The 16,063-nt window shown below is 37.1% G+C and overlaps 1 pseudogene; it reads left to right on the top strand.

The window, feature by feature from the left end:
- Window positions 1-360: 360 nt before the first annotated feature.
- On the top strand, window positions 361-999 carry LOC122683493 (annotated as a pseudogene).
- The last annotated feature ends 15,064 nt before the right edge of the window (window positions 1,000-16,063 follow it).

Here is a 16,063-nt window from a genome sequence, read left to right on the forward strand (position 1 = left end):
ATTACAGATAATGCAAATTTCACTGAATGTATTAGAATTTGGTTAACTTAAAACATTGTCCTGGTCTTATTATCTCAGAAAACTCAAGAATGCAATAGAGATAGTAAGAAATAATGACTTTTTCCTTCTTCTCTTATAGATTCTTTGGCTAGTCTGATAAATGATGTAAGACGGATTAATGAAAGAAAAACACATTTAATTTAATTTTGTACATATAAGAGGCTCAAGGACAGTCAGGTTTATTTGCCATCCTCCGCTAAGGAGAAGGGGGCAGGGCCTGGGGCTTCAAAGGTAAGTCCACTGGCAGCAAAATAAAAATGTTTTTCCTGCTGTCTTCAGGCTATCCCAGAGTCACCTACCATGAGCAACAAAGTCTCCGGAGACACCTTCTAGGAGGTGATACAGAAAGTGCAGGGGATCCAGCGTGGGAACTGGAAGCTTTTGGAGACGGTGGCGCTTCAGGTCAGTCTGAAGAACTATGACCCTCAGAAGGACAGATGCTTTGGGGACATGTCACGCTGAAGTCCTCCCCATGCCCGGGTTCTCTGTATGTGTTCTGGGGGACCAGCACCACTGTGACAAGGCCAAGGTTGTGGGTTTCCCCCACATGGACATGGTTAGACCCTGAAGAAACTCAACCAGAATAAGAAACTGGTCAAGAAGATGGCCAAGAAGTATGATGCCTTTTTTGTTTCAGAGTCACTGATCAAACAGATCCCACATTTCCTCTGTGGAGGCCTGAATAAGTCTGGCAGTTTCCTTCCTTGCTGACCCACAACGAGAATGTGGTGGCCAAAGCTAATGAAGTGAAGCATCAAGTTCTAGATAAAGAAGGTGCTGTGTCTGGCAGTAGCTTTTGGCCACGCAAAGATGACAGATGATGTATAAAGCATCCACTTAGCTTTCAAATTCTTGGTGTCACTGCTCAATAAAAATTGGCAAAAGCTCTGGGTTTTGAACATTAAGAGCCCCATAGGGAAAGTCCAGTGCCTGTACTAAGGTACAAGCTTAATAAAGCATACACCCACCATTTATAAAAAACAACAACATGATTTTCCTGCCTTGTAGACATAATGGGACACTGAGAAAGCTTTGAAAAAAGATGTGTTGCTAAATTCTACCCAGACTATCAAAACCAGTTTATAATCTTTATAGTTATCTCTGTGATTACTCTTTTCTTGGTATAGACGCTCCCTCTAAATTCTTGTAGGCAGTTAAGGGGGAGGTGAAAAAAAAAAAAAACTTCTAGACTCTTTAGTCTCTTAAAACTAATCAGCCCAAAATAATGCTCATAACAAAGAGGCACATTTGGGGTGGCAGATTTTGCTCCCCTACAAGATCCATATGGTCTTAAATTTGCATGTGTCTTACAGTTCCTATTTTATTAAGATATTATAAAATTTCTAACAAATTAAAAGCATCAAATAATGCAAACACTTTGAAAAAGAATAACTAATCATGTCTCAAAACTAAAATTAAAATTTTACTAGATAGATTTTTGTGTTAATGCTAACCTAGCAAAAAAATCTCTATTACAGAAAAATGTTACATAAAGCCACAGAGATAACAATAAATAAATACAGTTGCTACTGCTGCCTGGGAGAGACATTCAGCATTGGTAAAGAGACACTCTGCGTTGGTAAAGCTCCCCCACATACTGTGGGGACTTCCCTGGTGGTCCAGTGGTTAAGAGTCAATGTTGCAATGCAGGGGATAAGGGTGTGATTCTCTGGTAAGTGAACTTAGATCCCACATGCTGTGGGCCTAAGCCCACATGTCACAACTAGAGACTATGTGAACCACAATGAAAGAAACTGCATGAAGCAAAGCTCCCTCATGCAGTCAAAAATAAATAAATGACCATTAAAAAGAAGACATGCTGTTTATTTAAGAGCAGTATTTATTCTGATTGGCCTGTGCTTTTTCTTAAATAGTTGTTAGATATTTTGAATATCTTTGCTGATTTTGGCAAACTGTTACCATGAAATGGTAGAGACATGTTCATTTGAATTTTATGTTGAATTTCAATGTGTAGGCTGCCATCTCCTGCTAGTTCAAGACATTAGGCACTGGGTCTGTGAGTGGCTTTATACTGTGGTCAACTAGCGGGGACAATCCTCTTTACCACAAAAGGAGAATTTATACTTGATTCAAGACAGGAATGTTCAAGAAGCCATTCCATGCTCCATGGGGTAGAAGCCATTGCGCTATCTCAGGTCCAAAAGAAGGCATAAGTTAAACCATTGTGCTTTGAAGGTTAGAAAGGGAAAGCAGAGTTCTTTCTCCTCCACATAAAGTTCCAGCATCAGCAGAGCTTATCCAAGTTTTCTTCAAGTAGCTTACACATCTCCCTAAATGTAGCCGATGAAATTACCTATCCCTATAAAAACTGACAACTTCCACACCCTCGTGTCCCCTGCCTTCCAAATGCCCCAGACTCTGTCTGTGGAGTGTGTATCTCCTTGAATTAACCTTCTTTTGCTTTACTGTGGCCTGTTCTTGATCCTTTCCTGTGTGATGCCAAGAACTTTCACTCAGCGGCTGTTCCAGGGACTTGCCTGAGACCTGGAATGTGACCATTCTCTCAGAGTCCACTTTTTTCCCTGTAACACTAGCCCCAAGTACTTCTCATCTTATTTTGAAATAGGGACATTGAACATGTAGTTGGTTTAGGAATAAGGTGGGCTCTTAATCCAATATGATAAGTGTTTTATAAAGAGATGATGATATGAAGACTGAGAAACCCTGGGAGAATGTTTAAAGGCAGAGATTGGAGTTTTGCACCTGCAGTAAGGAACACCAATGATTCTGGCAAAACAACAGAAGCCAGAAGAGTCTCTACTGATTTCAGAGGGATCATGGCCCTGTTGATACCGGAATTTCAGACTTTTAGGCTTCAAAACTGACAGAACACTTTTACATTGCTTGAGCTTCTTAGTTTGTGGAATTTCATCATGGCAGCCTTAAGAAACAATTATTTCCATCTAAGGAAATGTTCGCTAATTAAAACTAATGTTAAACAATTATATTTTATGCCATTTACTTTCCTAGGAAGATTGCTTTTTGTGTTGATTCTTCCTCCACAAAAATAAAAGTACAAGAGTAGAATATAGAATCCATGTCTTCCTTTTTCTACAATGTTTGTATTTAGTTCAGTCTTTAAAATGCCCAAATTCATGTTCTTACACAAAAGGATTTCAGACAAAACCCCTACAGTCCTCTTGAAAATGTTTCAGGTAGTGACATGCTTTATCAAGAAGTCAAGTCTCCTACACTACTTCTTAGACAAAGACAGATAGTCATATCTGGAATGGTCTACTTATAAATTACTTCTGTTAACAAAGACAAATGCAGTTTACTCCTTTATTTTTCTATAAAATTGCCTGTTACCTAGCAAGCCTTTATTAAATATTTCTTGACTATGTGATTATAGTAATATATGACTGGATGTAAAACAAAAAATAACTGTGCTAAGTAGCAATGAAATTGTACTTAAGATTTGCTTTATAAAGTTTATTTGCTTTATAAACTACAGAAGGAAAAATTCAGATAGAGACATTATCTGTTTTTAAGGTAATAGCATATTGCTTAGGATATAGAAAGGAGCTATTATTATTATTTTTCTTTTTGCCTTTTATTTTGCCACTGTAGTTACGTAAACAAATATGCTTGGAGAGGGAAACAGTGATCATCTTCAAATGTTCTAGTACTTTTCCTTCAAGAATGAGTACAGATTCGGAAATGCCAAACATTAAGTCACTAATAGAATCATTCATAGTTAGGAAATAGGAAATATCCCTCTAGATTTGACTCACAATTATGATCATAAAATAGTTTGACCCAGAAGCACTTAAGAAGTGCCACACAGTGAAAGGATTATGTTAATTTGGATTATATATGGATCCAACTCTGGGAAAGCTATGTATAGTGAGGGTTCTGTTGCTGAATTATAAGTTGTTGGGTGCCTAGGCTCCGCAGACATTGAAAGATTTTCTATTTAAAGGTAGGAAGCTAAAATGATTTCATGCAAGTTTTGAGGAAACTATGAATGTTTGAACGTATTGTTCTCTATTATATTAGAACATGTATCCAAAATTTCAAGAAATCAGCTTCTGTTGTTTTATGAACAGTCCCAGAGATCATTTCTCTGGCATTCAAATAAATTGATGAGATTTATCCTTTTTAATTCAGTAAAAATATATTTAGACCTGGTAGAAGGGGAAACAACATAAAGGGTTTTAAAGAATATTTATAAATCCTTACATGCCTCTCAAACTATAACTCTGTTCCTCTTTATTTTTAAACTTTGAGGCATTTCTCACAGTTTCTGATAAATCAGATTTCATCCTTCTTGCTTTTGAGTATAGGTATATATTTTATATACTGTCAAGAGATGGGGATTCTTTATAATTCTTAAATAGATGGGAATACCGTGCCACCTGACTTGCCTCCTGAGAAATCTATACTCGGGTCAAGAAGTAACAGTTAGAACTGGACATGGAACAACAGACTGGTTCCAAATAGGAAAAGGAGTACATCAAGGCTGTATATTGTCACCCTGCTTATTTAACTTATATGCAGAGTACATCATGAGAAACGCTGGGCTGGAGGAAGCACAAGCTGGAATCAAGATTGCTGGGAGAAATATCAATAACTTCAGATATGCAGATGACACCACCCTTATGGCAGACAGTGAAGAAGAACTAAAGAGCTTCTTGATGAAAGTGAAAGAGGAGAGTGAAAAAGTTGTCTTAAAGCTCAACATTCAGAAAACTAAGATCATGGCATTCAGTCCCATCACTTCATGGCAAATAAATGGGGAAATAGTGGAAACAGTGAGGGATTTAATTTTATTGGGCTCCAAAATCATAGCAGATGGTGACTGCAGCCATGAAATTAAAAGATGCTTGCTCCTTGGAAGAAAAGCTATGATCAACCTAGACAGCGTTGATCTTTTTAATAGCAGAGACAATAGTTTGTCGACAAAGGTCAGTCTAGTCAAAGCTACCGGCAACAAAGCTACCATAGCTGTGGTAGTAGCTTTGACTACTGCTCCTACCACTATTTTTCCAATAGTCATGTACGGATGTGAGAGTTGGACCATAAAGAGGGCTGAGCACCAAAGAATTGATGGTTTCAAACTGTGGTGTTGGAGACTCTTGAGAGTCCCTTGGACTGCAAGGAGAACAAAGCAGTCAATCCTAAAGGAAATCATTCCTGAATATTCATTGAAAGGATCGAAGTTGAGGCTGAAGCTCCAATACTTTGGCCACCTGATGTGAAGAACTGACCATTGGAAAAGATCCTGATGCTGGGAAAGATTGAAAGTGGGAGGAGAAATGGATGACAAAGGATGAGATGGACATCACCGACTCGATGGACATGAATTTGAGTAAGCTCTGGGAGATGGTGATGAACAGGGAAACCTGGCGTGCTGCAGTCCACGGGATTGCAAAGAGTCAGACACAGCTGAGTGACTGAACTGTACTGAATTGAACTGATATATTTTGCATGTGTATTATTTCTTAATATCATTTCCTAGATGTATTGGATTTGATGCACAAAGGAGAAAGAATGGATATGTAGTTGTCATTTTGAAAATAATGCCTAAAAGGTTCATTTCCAGGATTTGGTAAATGTCATAAACTGTGACTGCTTGGACTTGGATCAGTATGTGTTAAAACCAGTTTTAATCTGATTTTACTCTGATCCTATCATTGCAGAGGCATCTTGTCACCAATTTCATCTCTTGGTATTTTAACACATACTCAAGTTGACTCACTAGAGGTGTGTCTTGAAATACAAAGTGTTGTTTGAATTTCATACAGCACTAACATCCATGGAAAAGTCACAATTAAAAAGAATTTCTTCTTTACATAGTTAGCTGATTTCATTATTGACATCTACACTTTTCAAGGGGTCTTGATTTTTTATGTTCAATTTAAAGCCAATATATTTTGTATTTTCGAGCCAACAAGACAAAAGAATTTCTGTAACTAATGAAATAAGATCTATTGCTCTCACAGACGTGAGACAGAGGATGTGTAACTGACCACATTTTTTTTTTTTCAATTATTTTTATTAGTTGGAGGCTAATTACTTCGCAACATTGCAGTGGGTTTTGTCATACATTGACATGAATCAGTCATGGAGTTACATGTATTCCCCATCCCGATCCCCCCTCCCACCTCCCTCTCCACCCGATTCCCCTGGGTCCTCCCAGTGCACCAGGCCCGAGCACCTGTCTCATGCATCCCAGCTGGGCTGGTGGTCTGTTTCACCATAGATAATATACATGCTGTTCTCTCGAAACATCCCACCCTTGCCTTCTCCCATAGAGTCCAAAAGTCTGTTCTGTACATCTGTGAACTGACCACATTTTAGGAAGGTGATTTGACTTTCATATCAGGATACATTTGGGGACCAACTTTGAACCATGATTTATTCCCTGAGGTTCCTGGAATCTTGTATTTTCACTAGTGAAAGGTCCTGATGAACTGAAATGCAGAGAAGCTTCTCCCATTTAAACACTTTCCACATTTACTATTTTCTCTCTATGTCTGAGACTAGTCAAGTTGTCAGACACAAATGAAAACAGACTTCCCTTTATGTAATGCTTTCTATGGTCCTAAAAATAGTAAGTCTCCCTGCTTGCCAGTACATGGGAAGCCAACTATTGTTTTCTTTTAGAATCACAGTATGAATGTTAATATTAACTGGACTATGTTGTAGTTCCTTTTAAAGATGTCTGACAAGAAGCCACCAAAATCTTTGTAGGGAAATTGACCCAGACAATTTAGATGCATTATTCATAAATCAGAAACAAAACTGCTTCAAAAGATTCTCAGATATGAGTTGATAAAGCCTTGTTCCAGCACCATGATGTAGTTGGGTGGTTAGTAAGTGTTATGATCATGTAATTTATTATCCAAACCTGCATGTTTTGGAATCAATGAGGGGTGTTATTAATTGTTCAGGAAAACAACCATAATGGAAATGTCTTGGGCAAGCTCTAGCATATGCTTACCCAGTTTGCAAATTCATGAAATCTGTCAATATCAAGTAGTATCTGATGGGGTTTTTGTTTCAACAGACAAATCCATAAGGTATATGTTAATTAGTGTATGTTTAATTAGCAGATACATATACAGTCATATACAGATATTTTCTTATTCTAAAACTACTTGATTAATAAGAAAATAAAACCCCAGACTTGACACTTCTTAACTCTATGGTCCAACTAGTTTAACTAATTGACCTGTATGGAAACACACATTAATGTTGCTTGATAAATACTTTGCTATGGGCTTAGTTGCTCAGTCGTGCCCGACTCTTTGGAACCCCATGGACTGTGGCCTGCCAGGCTCCTTTGTCCATGGAAATTCTCCAGGCAAGAATACTGGAGTGGGCTGCCATGCCTCCAGACGATCTTCCCAACCCACGGATCAAACCTAGGTTTTCTTTGTTTTGTTTTACCATCTGAGCCACCACAGAAACCCTCTAAGTCACCAAGGAAGCCTGCCATAATATTTGGAATGCTTTGTCTGAAAACTAATATCGTTACAATGTATAATAATAATAATATAAAACTATTGGTTTGCTGTTTGATTTTATCATTTCTATTTAAGCAAGTGAAAAATGAGTACTATTTCCAGATGTTACACATATGCACAGATTTTTGTGCTTGTGAATTGAAATTGTAGATGAATCTTTTACTTCTACCACCACTGCCAAAAGTTTTTTTTTGTTGTTTTTTTTTTTTTAAGAAATCCCCATCCAAGAAGTTAAACTTCTCTGGCACTTTATGTAGGTTAATTATCCCAAATTATGGATCCAAGAGGCTCAATCTTAAGTACAATTGAGATTTAAAATTGCTTTTTGTCTAAAACAATTATAATTTAATAGGCTGGCTGCCTGAAAAAGAACCCATGTGAATGTATCTTTGCTTCCTTTTCTAGTGCAAAAATTATTGTTCTGTTCAGAGCACATTTTAATAAGATGATAGGTCAATCTAACAGTTTCTGGTCTTACTTGTGAATTTTATATGGCAAACATATTTATGATATTTTATAACTCAATGTATTTTCCCAGTTGTCCCAGTTAAGCTGTAATCGTGTAACAAAAATGCTTGATATGAAATCAATTACTATCAATGTGATTAATCAATATCCCAAAGTCAAATTTATTTATTTTACAAATTAAATTGGTATTTTGATGTACAAATTTATATTATAGTTACTTAACCCAATGTTAATTTCTTTTAATCTTCATTATTTTAACAAGAAGCTTAGCTTATATGTAATGCTTTTATAAGCTTAGGTATTTTGAAATTTAATTATGCATTTTCCCTCTTTACAACCTATATTATGATCTAATCGCGTTTGCTTAGAAAAATCTATAATCATTTTATAAATGCCAATGGTTTTAGTTTATCCTTTGCATAGGTATGTTAATTAAAGATATGCTTGTTTTTTTCTTTTTGTTTTCTTTTCATCAATGTGAAAAATGCACCCTGATACAAGGAACAAAATTAGAATAAGACAGATTACAGGCTGAAATGGATTGTAAATCAACTTCTGTACTGTGAATATTTTATAGCAGGCATTTGCAAAGTAAAAAATCTGACATTTATACAGCAATGTATGCATAATTTCCCTCTTACATGTTATTTCCCTGAGATGAAAGTAATTTTAAAATGCAAGGTCAAAGAAATGATTACCCCTAACAAATAATAGTAGAAGTTGAGGACAAGTATCAGGAAGCAGTTTGGCATTTTTCTGTTCTGTAGAGCATTTAATATCTAAATGTACACCTTCAGATAAGACTAAGAAAGTTGAAGTAGGAAATCTTTGCCGGAGATAACTTCAAGGTAGATAAATCATTCCCTTAATTTAATAGCTGTTTTGTTTCTGGCCCAAACACAGTTGGAACTGTACTTGTGGGACTCCATTATCTCCTATATCTGATAAATGGTATGACCAGGACAACCTCAGTCTCCGCAGGAGAGACTCTGAACAAATTGTCAGCATGATTTACATACAAGTTGTCAACAGCATCTGGGTTGCTCTGTGAAAGAATGATGGGTAACAGATGTTCTGGGAAATGCTACCATCTGCCCTTTCTCAAAATACATCCCCTGTGAAACAATACATTTGAATGGATGCCACAGCGATACCTTTCTTTTGAAAAACTTGAACATCCTCAATATTTCAATGTTACTTGTGGCCATCACAAAAGCAAACGGGCTTAAGAGTGTAAATGCAATCAGGTTAAGTAAGCTGACAGGTCCTTCAAAGCTCTTTAAATTTAGTCACATAGTTTGGAAAGAGAATGCTTGATGATTCTTTAGGAGGTATACTGGAAAAATTGTATCAGGAGGTCAGGAACTCCACTTGTGCTGATCTATTGAATGATGTCACTCTAGTGTATTATTTTGTAAGTGATTTGTTGAAATTCTACAGTGTTTTCATAATACTTTAAAACTATTTGCTGCATGCACCTGTTGAATAGATATAAACTTAGCAATGTATCAATGTGTGGAAGGTTAAGTGTGCAAGAGTTGACCAGTACTAGCAATAGTAATGGGTCAAGGCTTTCAACAGGGAAAATTACCCACTTTCTTATTCCATTTCTCCTCAATATGAATTGTTTTTTTAAATAAAATGTTTCTTTCTTCTGTAGAAAGGGTGACAAGATAGGTGTTTGCTAGACTTGGAACTCAACATACAGTGAAAAATTCCATTGAATTTAACTGTATTTTAAAAACCTACCAGTTTGATATACTGAATTATTAATAAGAACATTATTTGTAAACATACAATTAGTGCAAGAAAACATTCACAATTATTTTTTCCTCTGTGGATTTATTTCAAATCCTAATGTATAGACTCCTTCTGCTTGTGATGATAATACATGTTTTAAAAATAGGATAATGGAGGTTCATCCTAACAGGCACTTAATAATATATATGAAAACAATATAGACTTTGCTTAGTTTACTATGATTTTTTTTATAATGATCCTGAGAAATTTTAAGAACTAAATATCTTTCAATATTAAATATGATCTTATTTATGTTCTACATTTTATCACACTTAATTGTATCAAGATTCTCCTACAAATCTCTGTTTACTGGCTCAGTTGTACCCAACTCTTTGTTTTGCATGGACTGCAGCCCACCAGGCTCCTCTGTCCAAGGAATTCTCCAGGCAAGACTACTGGAGTGGGTTGCCATGCCCTTCTCCAGTGGATCTTCTGGACCCAGGGATTGAACCCATTTGCATTGCAGGCAGATTCTTTACTATTTGATCTCTGTAATGCTTACAGATTTGGTAGGGATGACAGTATTATGGTGGTGGTAGTTTAGTCACTAAGTCTGACTCTTGCAACCCCATGGACTGTAGCCCACCAGGCCACCAGACTCCTCTGTCCATGGAATTCTCCAGGCAAGAATACTGGAGTGGGTTGTTGTTTCCTTCTCCAGTATTTTGGTAACCAGAATATTAAATTCACAAAAGTAGCGTAAGCTTAATTAAGCTTCATTTGCTTAATTCTGAGCAAAAAGAAATATATATTTCTTTGGAATTGAATATATCCTTGTGAGAAGATTAGATTAGCCTAAGAGTGGAATCATCTACCCTCAGATATACACAGGACCCTCATGGTTGGTCAGAATCTTGATATTAAAATAATTAAATTGTGGGACTTCCCTGGCAGTCCAGTGGTTAAGACTTGTGCTGCCAAGGTAGGGAGTGCAGGTTCTATCCCTGGTATGGAGCTAAGACAGCACATGCTATGTGGCACGGCCAAAAAAAATGTTTTTGTTAAATTAAGATCACACACATGCACACATTCAGACAGGAAAGTAATAGCCAGCTAGTGTGTAGGAACATACATACGAACCCCTGAAAACTAGCCCAAGCCAATTCTCTTTCATGTTAGAATCCTAGCAAGAACTTATCTTCTTCACTTTTATATTTTAACCTCATTTTGTCTTCTTAGCTTTTCACCATCATTTTGACAAAATCTGGGAAGGAATTGCCAAAGATAGTTAGACAAATCTGATACAGATATCCACTGTGGATGCTTTGAAAATTTAATTTACACAAGCTAATATGTCAAATTAATTTCATAATTTGTTTTTGTTTGTTGGCTTATTTGCTTTTATCAACAACAGAGATAGGAACTTCATGGCCATTCATTTATCTATGATAAACTTGGCTAATTTTTCTATTTTACCCAGCCATAAGTTGCAGACATAAGTGAGTCCTCAATATGTACAATTATAGTCTACAGCAGAGGGCAAGGATGAATGCTCTTGTTACAGATAACATGCAAGGTATAGGAAATTGATTTTAGTGATGGCCAACATTTTCCACCCTTCTCCCTGATATCCATGTTTTTGCTATGTGACTTTGCAATTTCTCTCACTAAAAAGCTTGAATCTATTTCCCCAGTACCAAATTTTGAGTTCAGACAGGTAACTCACTTAGGCTAATGAGATGTTAAAATACGTGTTACCTAAAAAGGCTTGGAAAATGCTCATGTGTATTAATTTTCTCTCTTATTTTTCTTGGAATGACAAGAGAATTTACCTACTGGAGAATGACAGACCACATGGTCTTCCCAAAAGAGGCTATTTCAGGTCATCTGAAGGCCAGAAGAATCTACAGGCATGTGAGAAAGTCCTACCTAAATTGAAAGATGAAATATACATGAACTTGCTCAATTAAAATTAGTGGAATCCCCCCACATGTGTGAGTTAAATAAATGTTTAATGATATATGTCACTGAGATTTTTGTGGTTGTTTTCTACATAGCATAATTGTGGTAGTAGGTAACTAATGCACAAATTCACAAGGCTATCCTCTGTTTGTTTTTGTTGTTTTGCTTTTGACTAGCATGATATTAAAAAATGTGATTTGAATGGATGTACTTAGAAAGGCATACACCTTCCAATTAACTGGAATCAATCAGACCCTACTGTTGTACACTCAAATCACAGATTTATGTTATTTGCTTGAATTTTGCAAACTTTTACAGCTCTTGATCTTTAGGGCATCATAAAATATTCAGTCTTTGTAAATTGTAAACTACTTGACAGACTTTTGTTTTACAAATCTAGTTGTCTATATGCTGAAATGTCTCCAGCTTTTCTGCCAAATAAAAGTATTTCAAGAATAGTCATTCAAATACAGTTCATATTGTTAACTTGTCTTGTAGGGTTTGTTAATTGTCAGGACCAGTGTCATACAGAAAACCCAAATAATGCACTTCCTAGCACTTTAAATAGTAAATAAAGAAATTAGAAAAAACAAAACAAAATAAGCAAAACCTGTTTCTGGTTGCAAGAACATTGAACATTTTTTCGTAATTAAATTTTGCTTTCAGTAATAAAAAATCTAGTTCTGAAGTTAGTTATATTTTTCAAATATAATGAAAAACTTCAGGTAGTCTTGTTGATGTGTATTTAGTTAAAATTATTTCATTTCATTAATATTTTAGTTGTGTATCTCTTCTAAAATGTTATATTAGGTGATAGCATATCAAGCTAATAGACAGTCATAAGCATATTGCATAGATAAATGTCTAATAATTTATGTGGTGCAAAACCCATCACAAATAGCTCCTTTTCAAAGCATTTTTTTTTTCTGAACTGCTCTAAACATCACTGGTTCTTTTCCCCACCCCCTATTGCATTCCTCTACTCTTCCTTTTTTCATTTGATATGTATAGTTCTATATTAAGTATATTTCAAATCCTAAAAGATGATGCCATGAAAGTGCTGCACTCAATATGCCAACAAATTTGCAAAACTCAGCAGTGACCACAGAATTGGAAAAGGTCAGTTTTCATTAAAATCCCAAAAAAGGCAATGCCAAAGAATGCTCAGACTACCGCACAAGTGCACTCATCTTACACGCTAGTAAAGTAATGCTCAAAATCCTCCAAGCCAGGCTTCAACAGTACGTGAAACATGAACTTCCAGATGTTAAAACTGGTTTTAGAAAAGGCACAGGAACCAGAGATCAAATTGCCAACATCCACTGGATCATTGAAAAAGTAAGAAAGTTCCAGAAAGACATCTATTTCTGCATTATTGACTATGCCAAAGCCTTTGACTGTGTGGATCACAATAAACTGTGGAAAATTCTTAAAGAGATGGAAATATCAGACTACCTGACCTGCCTTTGAGAAATCTGTATGCAGGTCAGGAGGCAACAGTTAGAACTGGACATGGAACAATAGACTGGTTCCAAATAGGTAAAGGAGTACATCAAGGCTGTATATTGTCACCCTGCTTATTTAACTTATATGCAGAGTACATCATGAGAAATTCTGGGCTGGAGGAAGCACAAGCTGGAATCAAGATTGCCAGGAGAAATATCAATAACCTCAGATATGCAGATGACACCACCCTTATGACAGACAGTGAAGAAGAACTAAAAAGCCTCTTGATGAAAGTGAAAGAGGAGAGTGAAAAAGTTGTCTTAAAGCTCAACATTTGGAAAACTAAGATCATGGCATCCGGTCCCATCACTTCATGAAAAATATATGGGGAAACAGTGGCAGACTTTACTTTCTTGGGCTCCAAAATCACTGCAGATGGTGATTGCAGCCATGAAATTAAAAGACACTTTCTCCCTGGAAGGAAAGTTATGACCAAGCTAGACAGCATATTAAAAAGCAGAGACATTACTTTGCCAACAAAGGTTCGAATAGTCAAGGCTATGGTTTTTCCAGTAGTCATGTACGGATGTGAGAGTTGGACTATAAAGAAAACAGAGCACCAGAGAATTGATGCTTTTGAACTGTGGTGTTGGAGAAGACTCTTGAGAATCTCTTGGACTTCAAGGAGATCCAACCAGTCCATCCTGAAGGAAATCAGTCCTGAATATTCTTCGGAAGAAGTGATGTTGGAGCTGAAACTCCAATACTTTGGCCACCTGATGTGAAGAGTTGACTCATTTGAAAAGACCCTGATGCTGGGAAAGATTCAAGGTGGGAGGAGAAGGGGATGACAGAGGATGAGGTTGTTGGATGGTATCACTGACTCAATGGACATGAGTTTGAGTAAACTCCGGGAGTTGGTGATGGACAGGAAGGCCTGGCGTGCTGCACTCCCTGGGGTTGCAAAGAGTCAGAAACGACTGAGTGACTGAACTGAACTGAATACTGAGTACAGGCAACGTACTTGACCTTTATAATACCAAGCTGTGCATGTCCTCTGCCTTCAAGAAGGTTTTAGTCTGGATAGGAGGTAGACTTTTAAACAAATTAACTCCTGCCAATCTCATCTAAATCAGGTATCTTGCATTGCTATTTTGTTCAAGATAATGGAAGCTTGTCTCACAATTATGCACTTGATTATCAACTCATCAAGGCTAGTGCCTGTTTTATCCACAGATAAAACTGCTGTGAATTCCAAAGCCCTAGAACTGTGCATGACATGCCGTAGCTCCCTAGTTGGATGCTTCTCTGGAGTCCCCTTCACATTGCCTGGCCCCTTTTATATCCACTGCAGTTGTGGTCCATAGGCCCTAAATCTCTTCTGTCTGCCCTGGGGTCTTCTCCAAAACTAGAGGAACTCACTCAGCCTAGAAAAACATGCTCTGGAGTGTGGAGGAGTCAGTGTCCATGGGGATAATGCTCAAACAACTGGGGAAAGGAGTTAGTGAATAAATATTACAATTTATTGTAGTAAATAAATATTGCAATTCTCTTGTACAATTCTTGGAGCCATTCTCACGATGCTTCTCAGAAAGTCACAGAGGATCCTCCCTGCCAGCCTCTGTTCTCTGTTGTGTTGTCCCAGTTTGCAGGGTTCACTTCCAGCTGCCTGCATCCAAATTTCTCTCTGGTCTCAGAGGAAATCAACTAAGTCACCTGTTTATAAATACTCATTTATATTTTTTATATATTTTCTACTCCATAAATATTTATTGGAAAAGAAATGGCTTCTCACTGTTTAGCAACATCCTTTACAAAGTATCTAAATGAATATCTTCAAATAACAGTGACACCTTCACCTTCAAACCCAAGGTTCCATTAAGTCCATGATTTGCTGATTATTAGATTATAAAATTAATATGGAGCATGAAAATGGGTACACACAATGGCAACCCACTCCACTACTTCTGCCTGGAAAATTCCATGGACTGAAGAGCCTGGTGGGCTACAGTCTATGGGGTCGCAAAGAATCGGACATGACTGAGCAACTTCACTTTCACGTTCATTAAGCAACTATTGAGTTGGCCAAAATTTCCTTCAGGATTTTCCCTAAAAATCAGTGTTGTAGTTCAGTCACTCAGTCGTGTCAGACTCTGCAACTCCCAGGGACTCCCGCATGCCAGGCCTCCCTGACCTTCACTGTTTCCCAGAGTTTTCCGAAACTCATGTCCATTGAGTCATAATGCTATGTAACCATCTCATTCTCTGGCATCCCCTTCTCCTTCTGGCTTCAGTCTTTCCCAGCATCAGGGTCTTTTTCAAAGAGTCAACACTTTGCATCAGGTGGCCAAAATATTGGAGCTTCAGCTTCAGCATCAGTCCTTCCAATGAATATTCAGGAATGATTTCCTTTAAGATTGACAGCTTTGATCTCCTTGCAGTCCAAGGAACTCTCAAGAGTCTTCAACACCACAGTTTGAAACCATCAATTCTTTGGTGCTCAGCCTTCTTTATGGTCCAACTCTCACATCTGTATATGAGTACTGGAAAAACCACAGCTTCGACTATACAGAACTTTGTTGGCAATGCAATGTCTCTGCTTTTTAATATGCTATCTAGGTTGGTCATAGATTTTCTTCCAAGGAGCAAACATCTTTTAATTTAATAGCTGCAATCACTGTCAGCAGTGATTTTGGAGCCCAAGAAAATAAAATCTGTCACTGTTTCCATTGTTTCCCAGTCATTTTGCCATGAAGTGGTGGGATCAGTTGCCATAATCTTGCCAATATTTTTTGAATGTTGAGTTTCAAGCCAACTTTTTCACTCTCCTCTTTCACCTTCAAGAGACTCTTTAGTTCCTCTTCAATTTCTGCCATAAGAGTGGTGTCATCTAC

Source organism: Cervus elaphus, chromosome 25, assembly GCF_910594005.1.
Source record: "Cervus elaphus chromosome 25, mCerEla1.1, whole genome shotgun sequence".
Taxonomy (NCBI): Eukaryota; Metazoa; Chordata; class Mammalia; order Artiodactyla; family Cervidae; genus Cervus; species Cervus elaphus.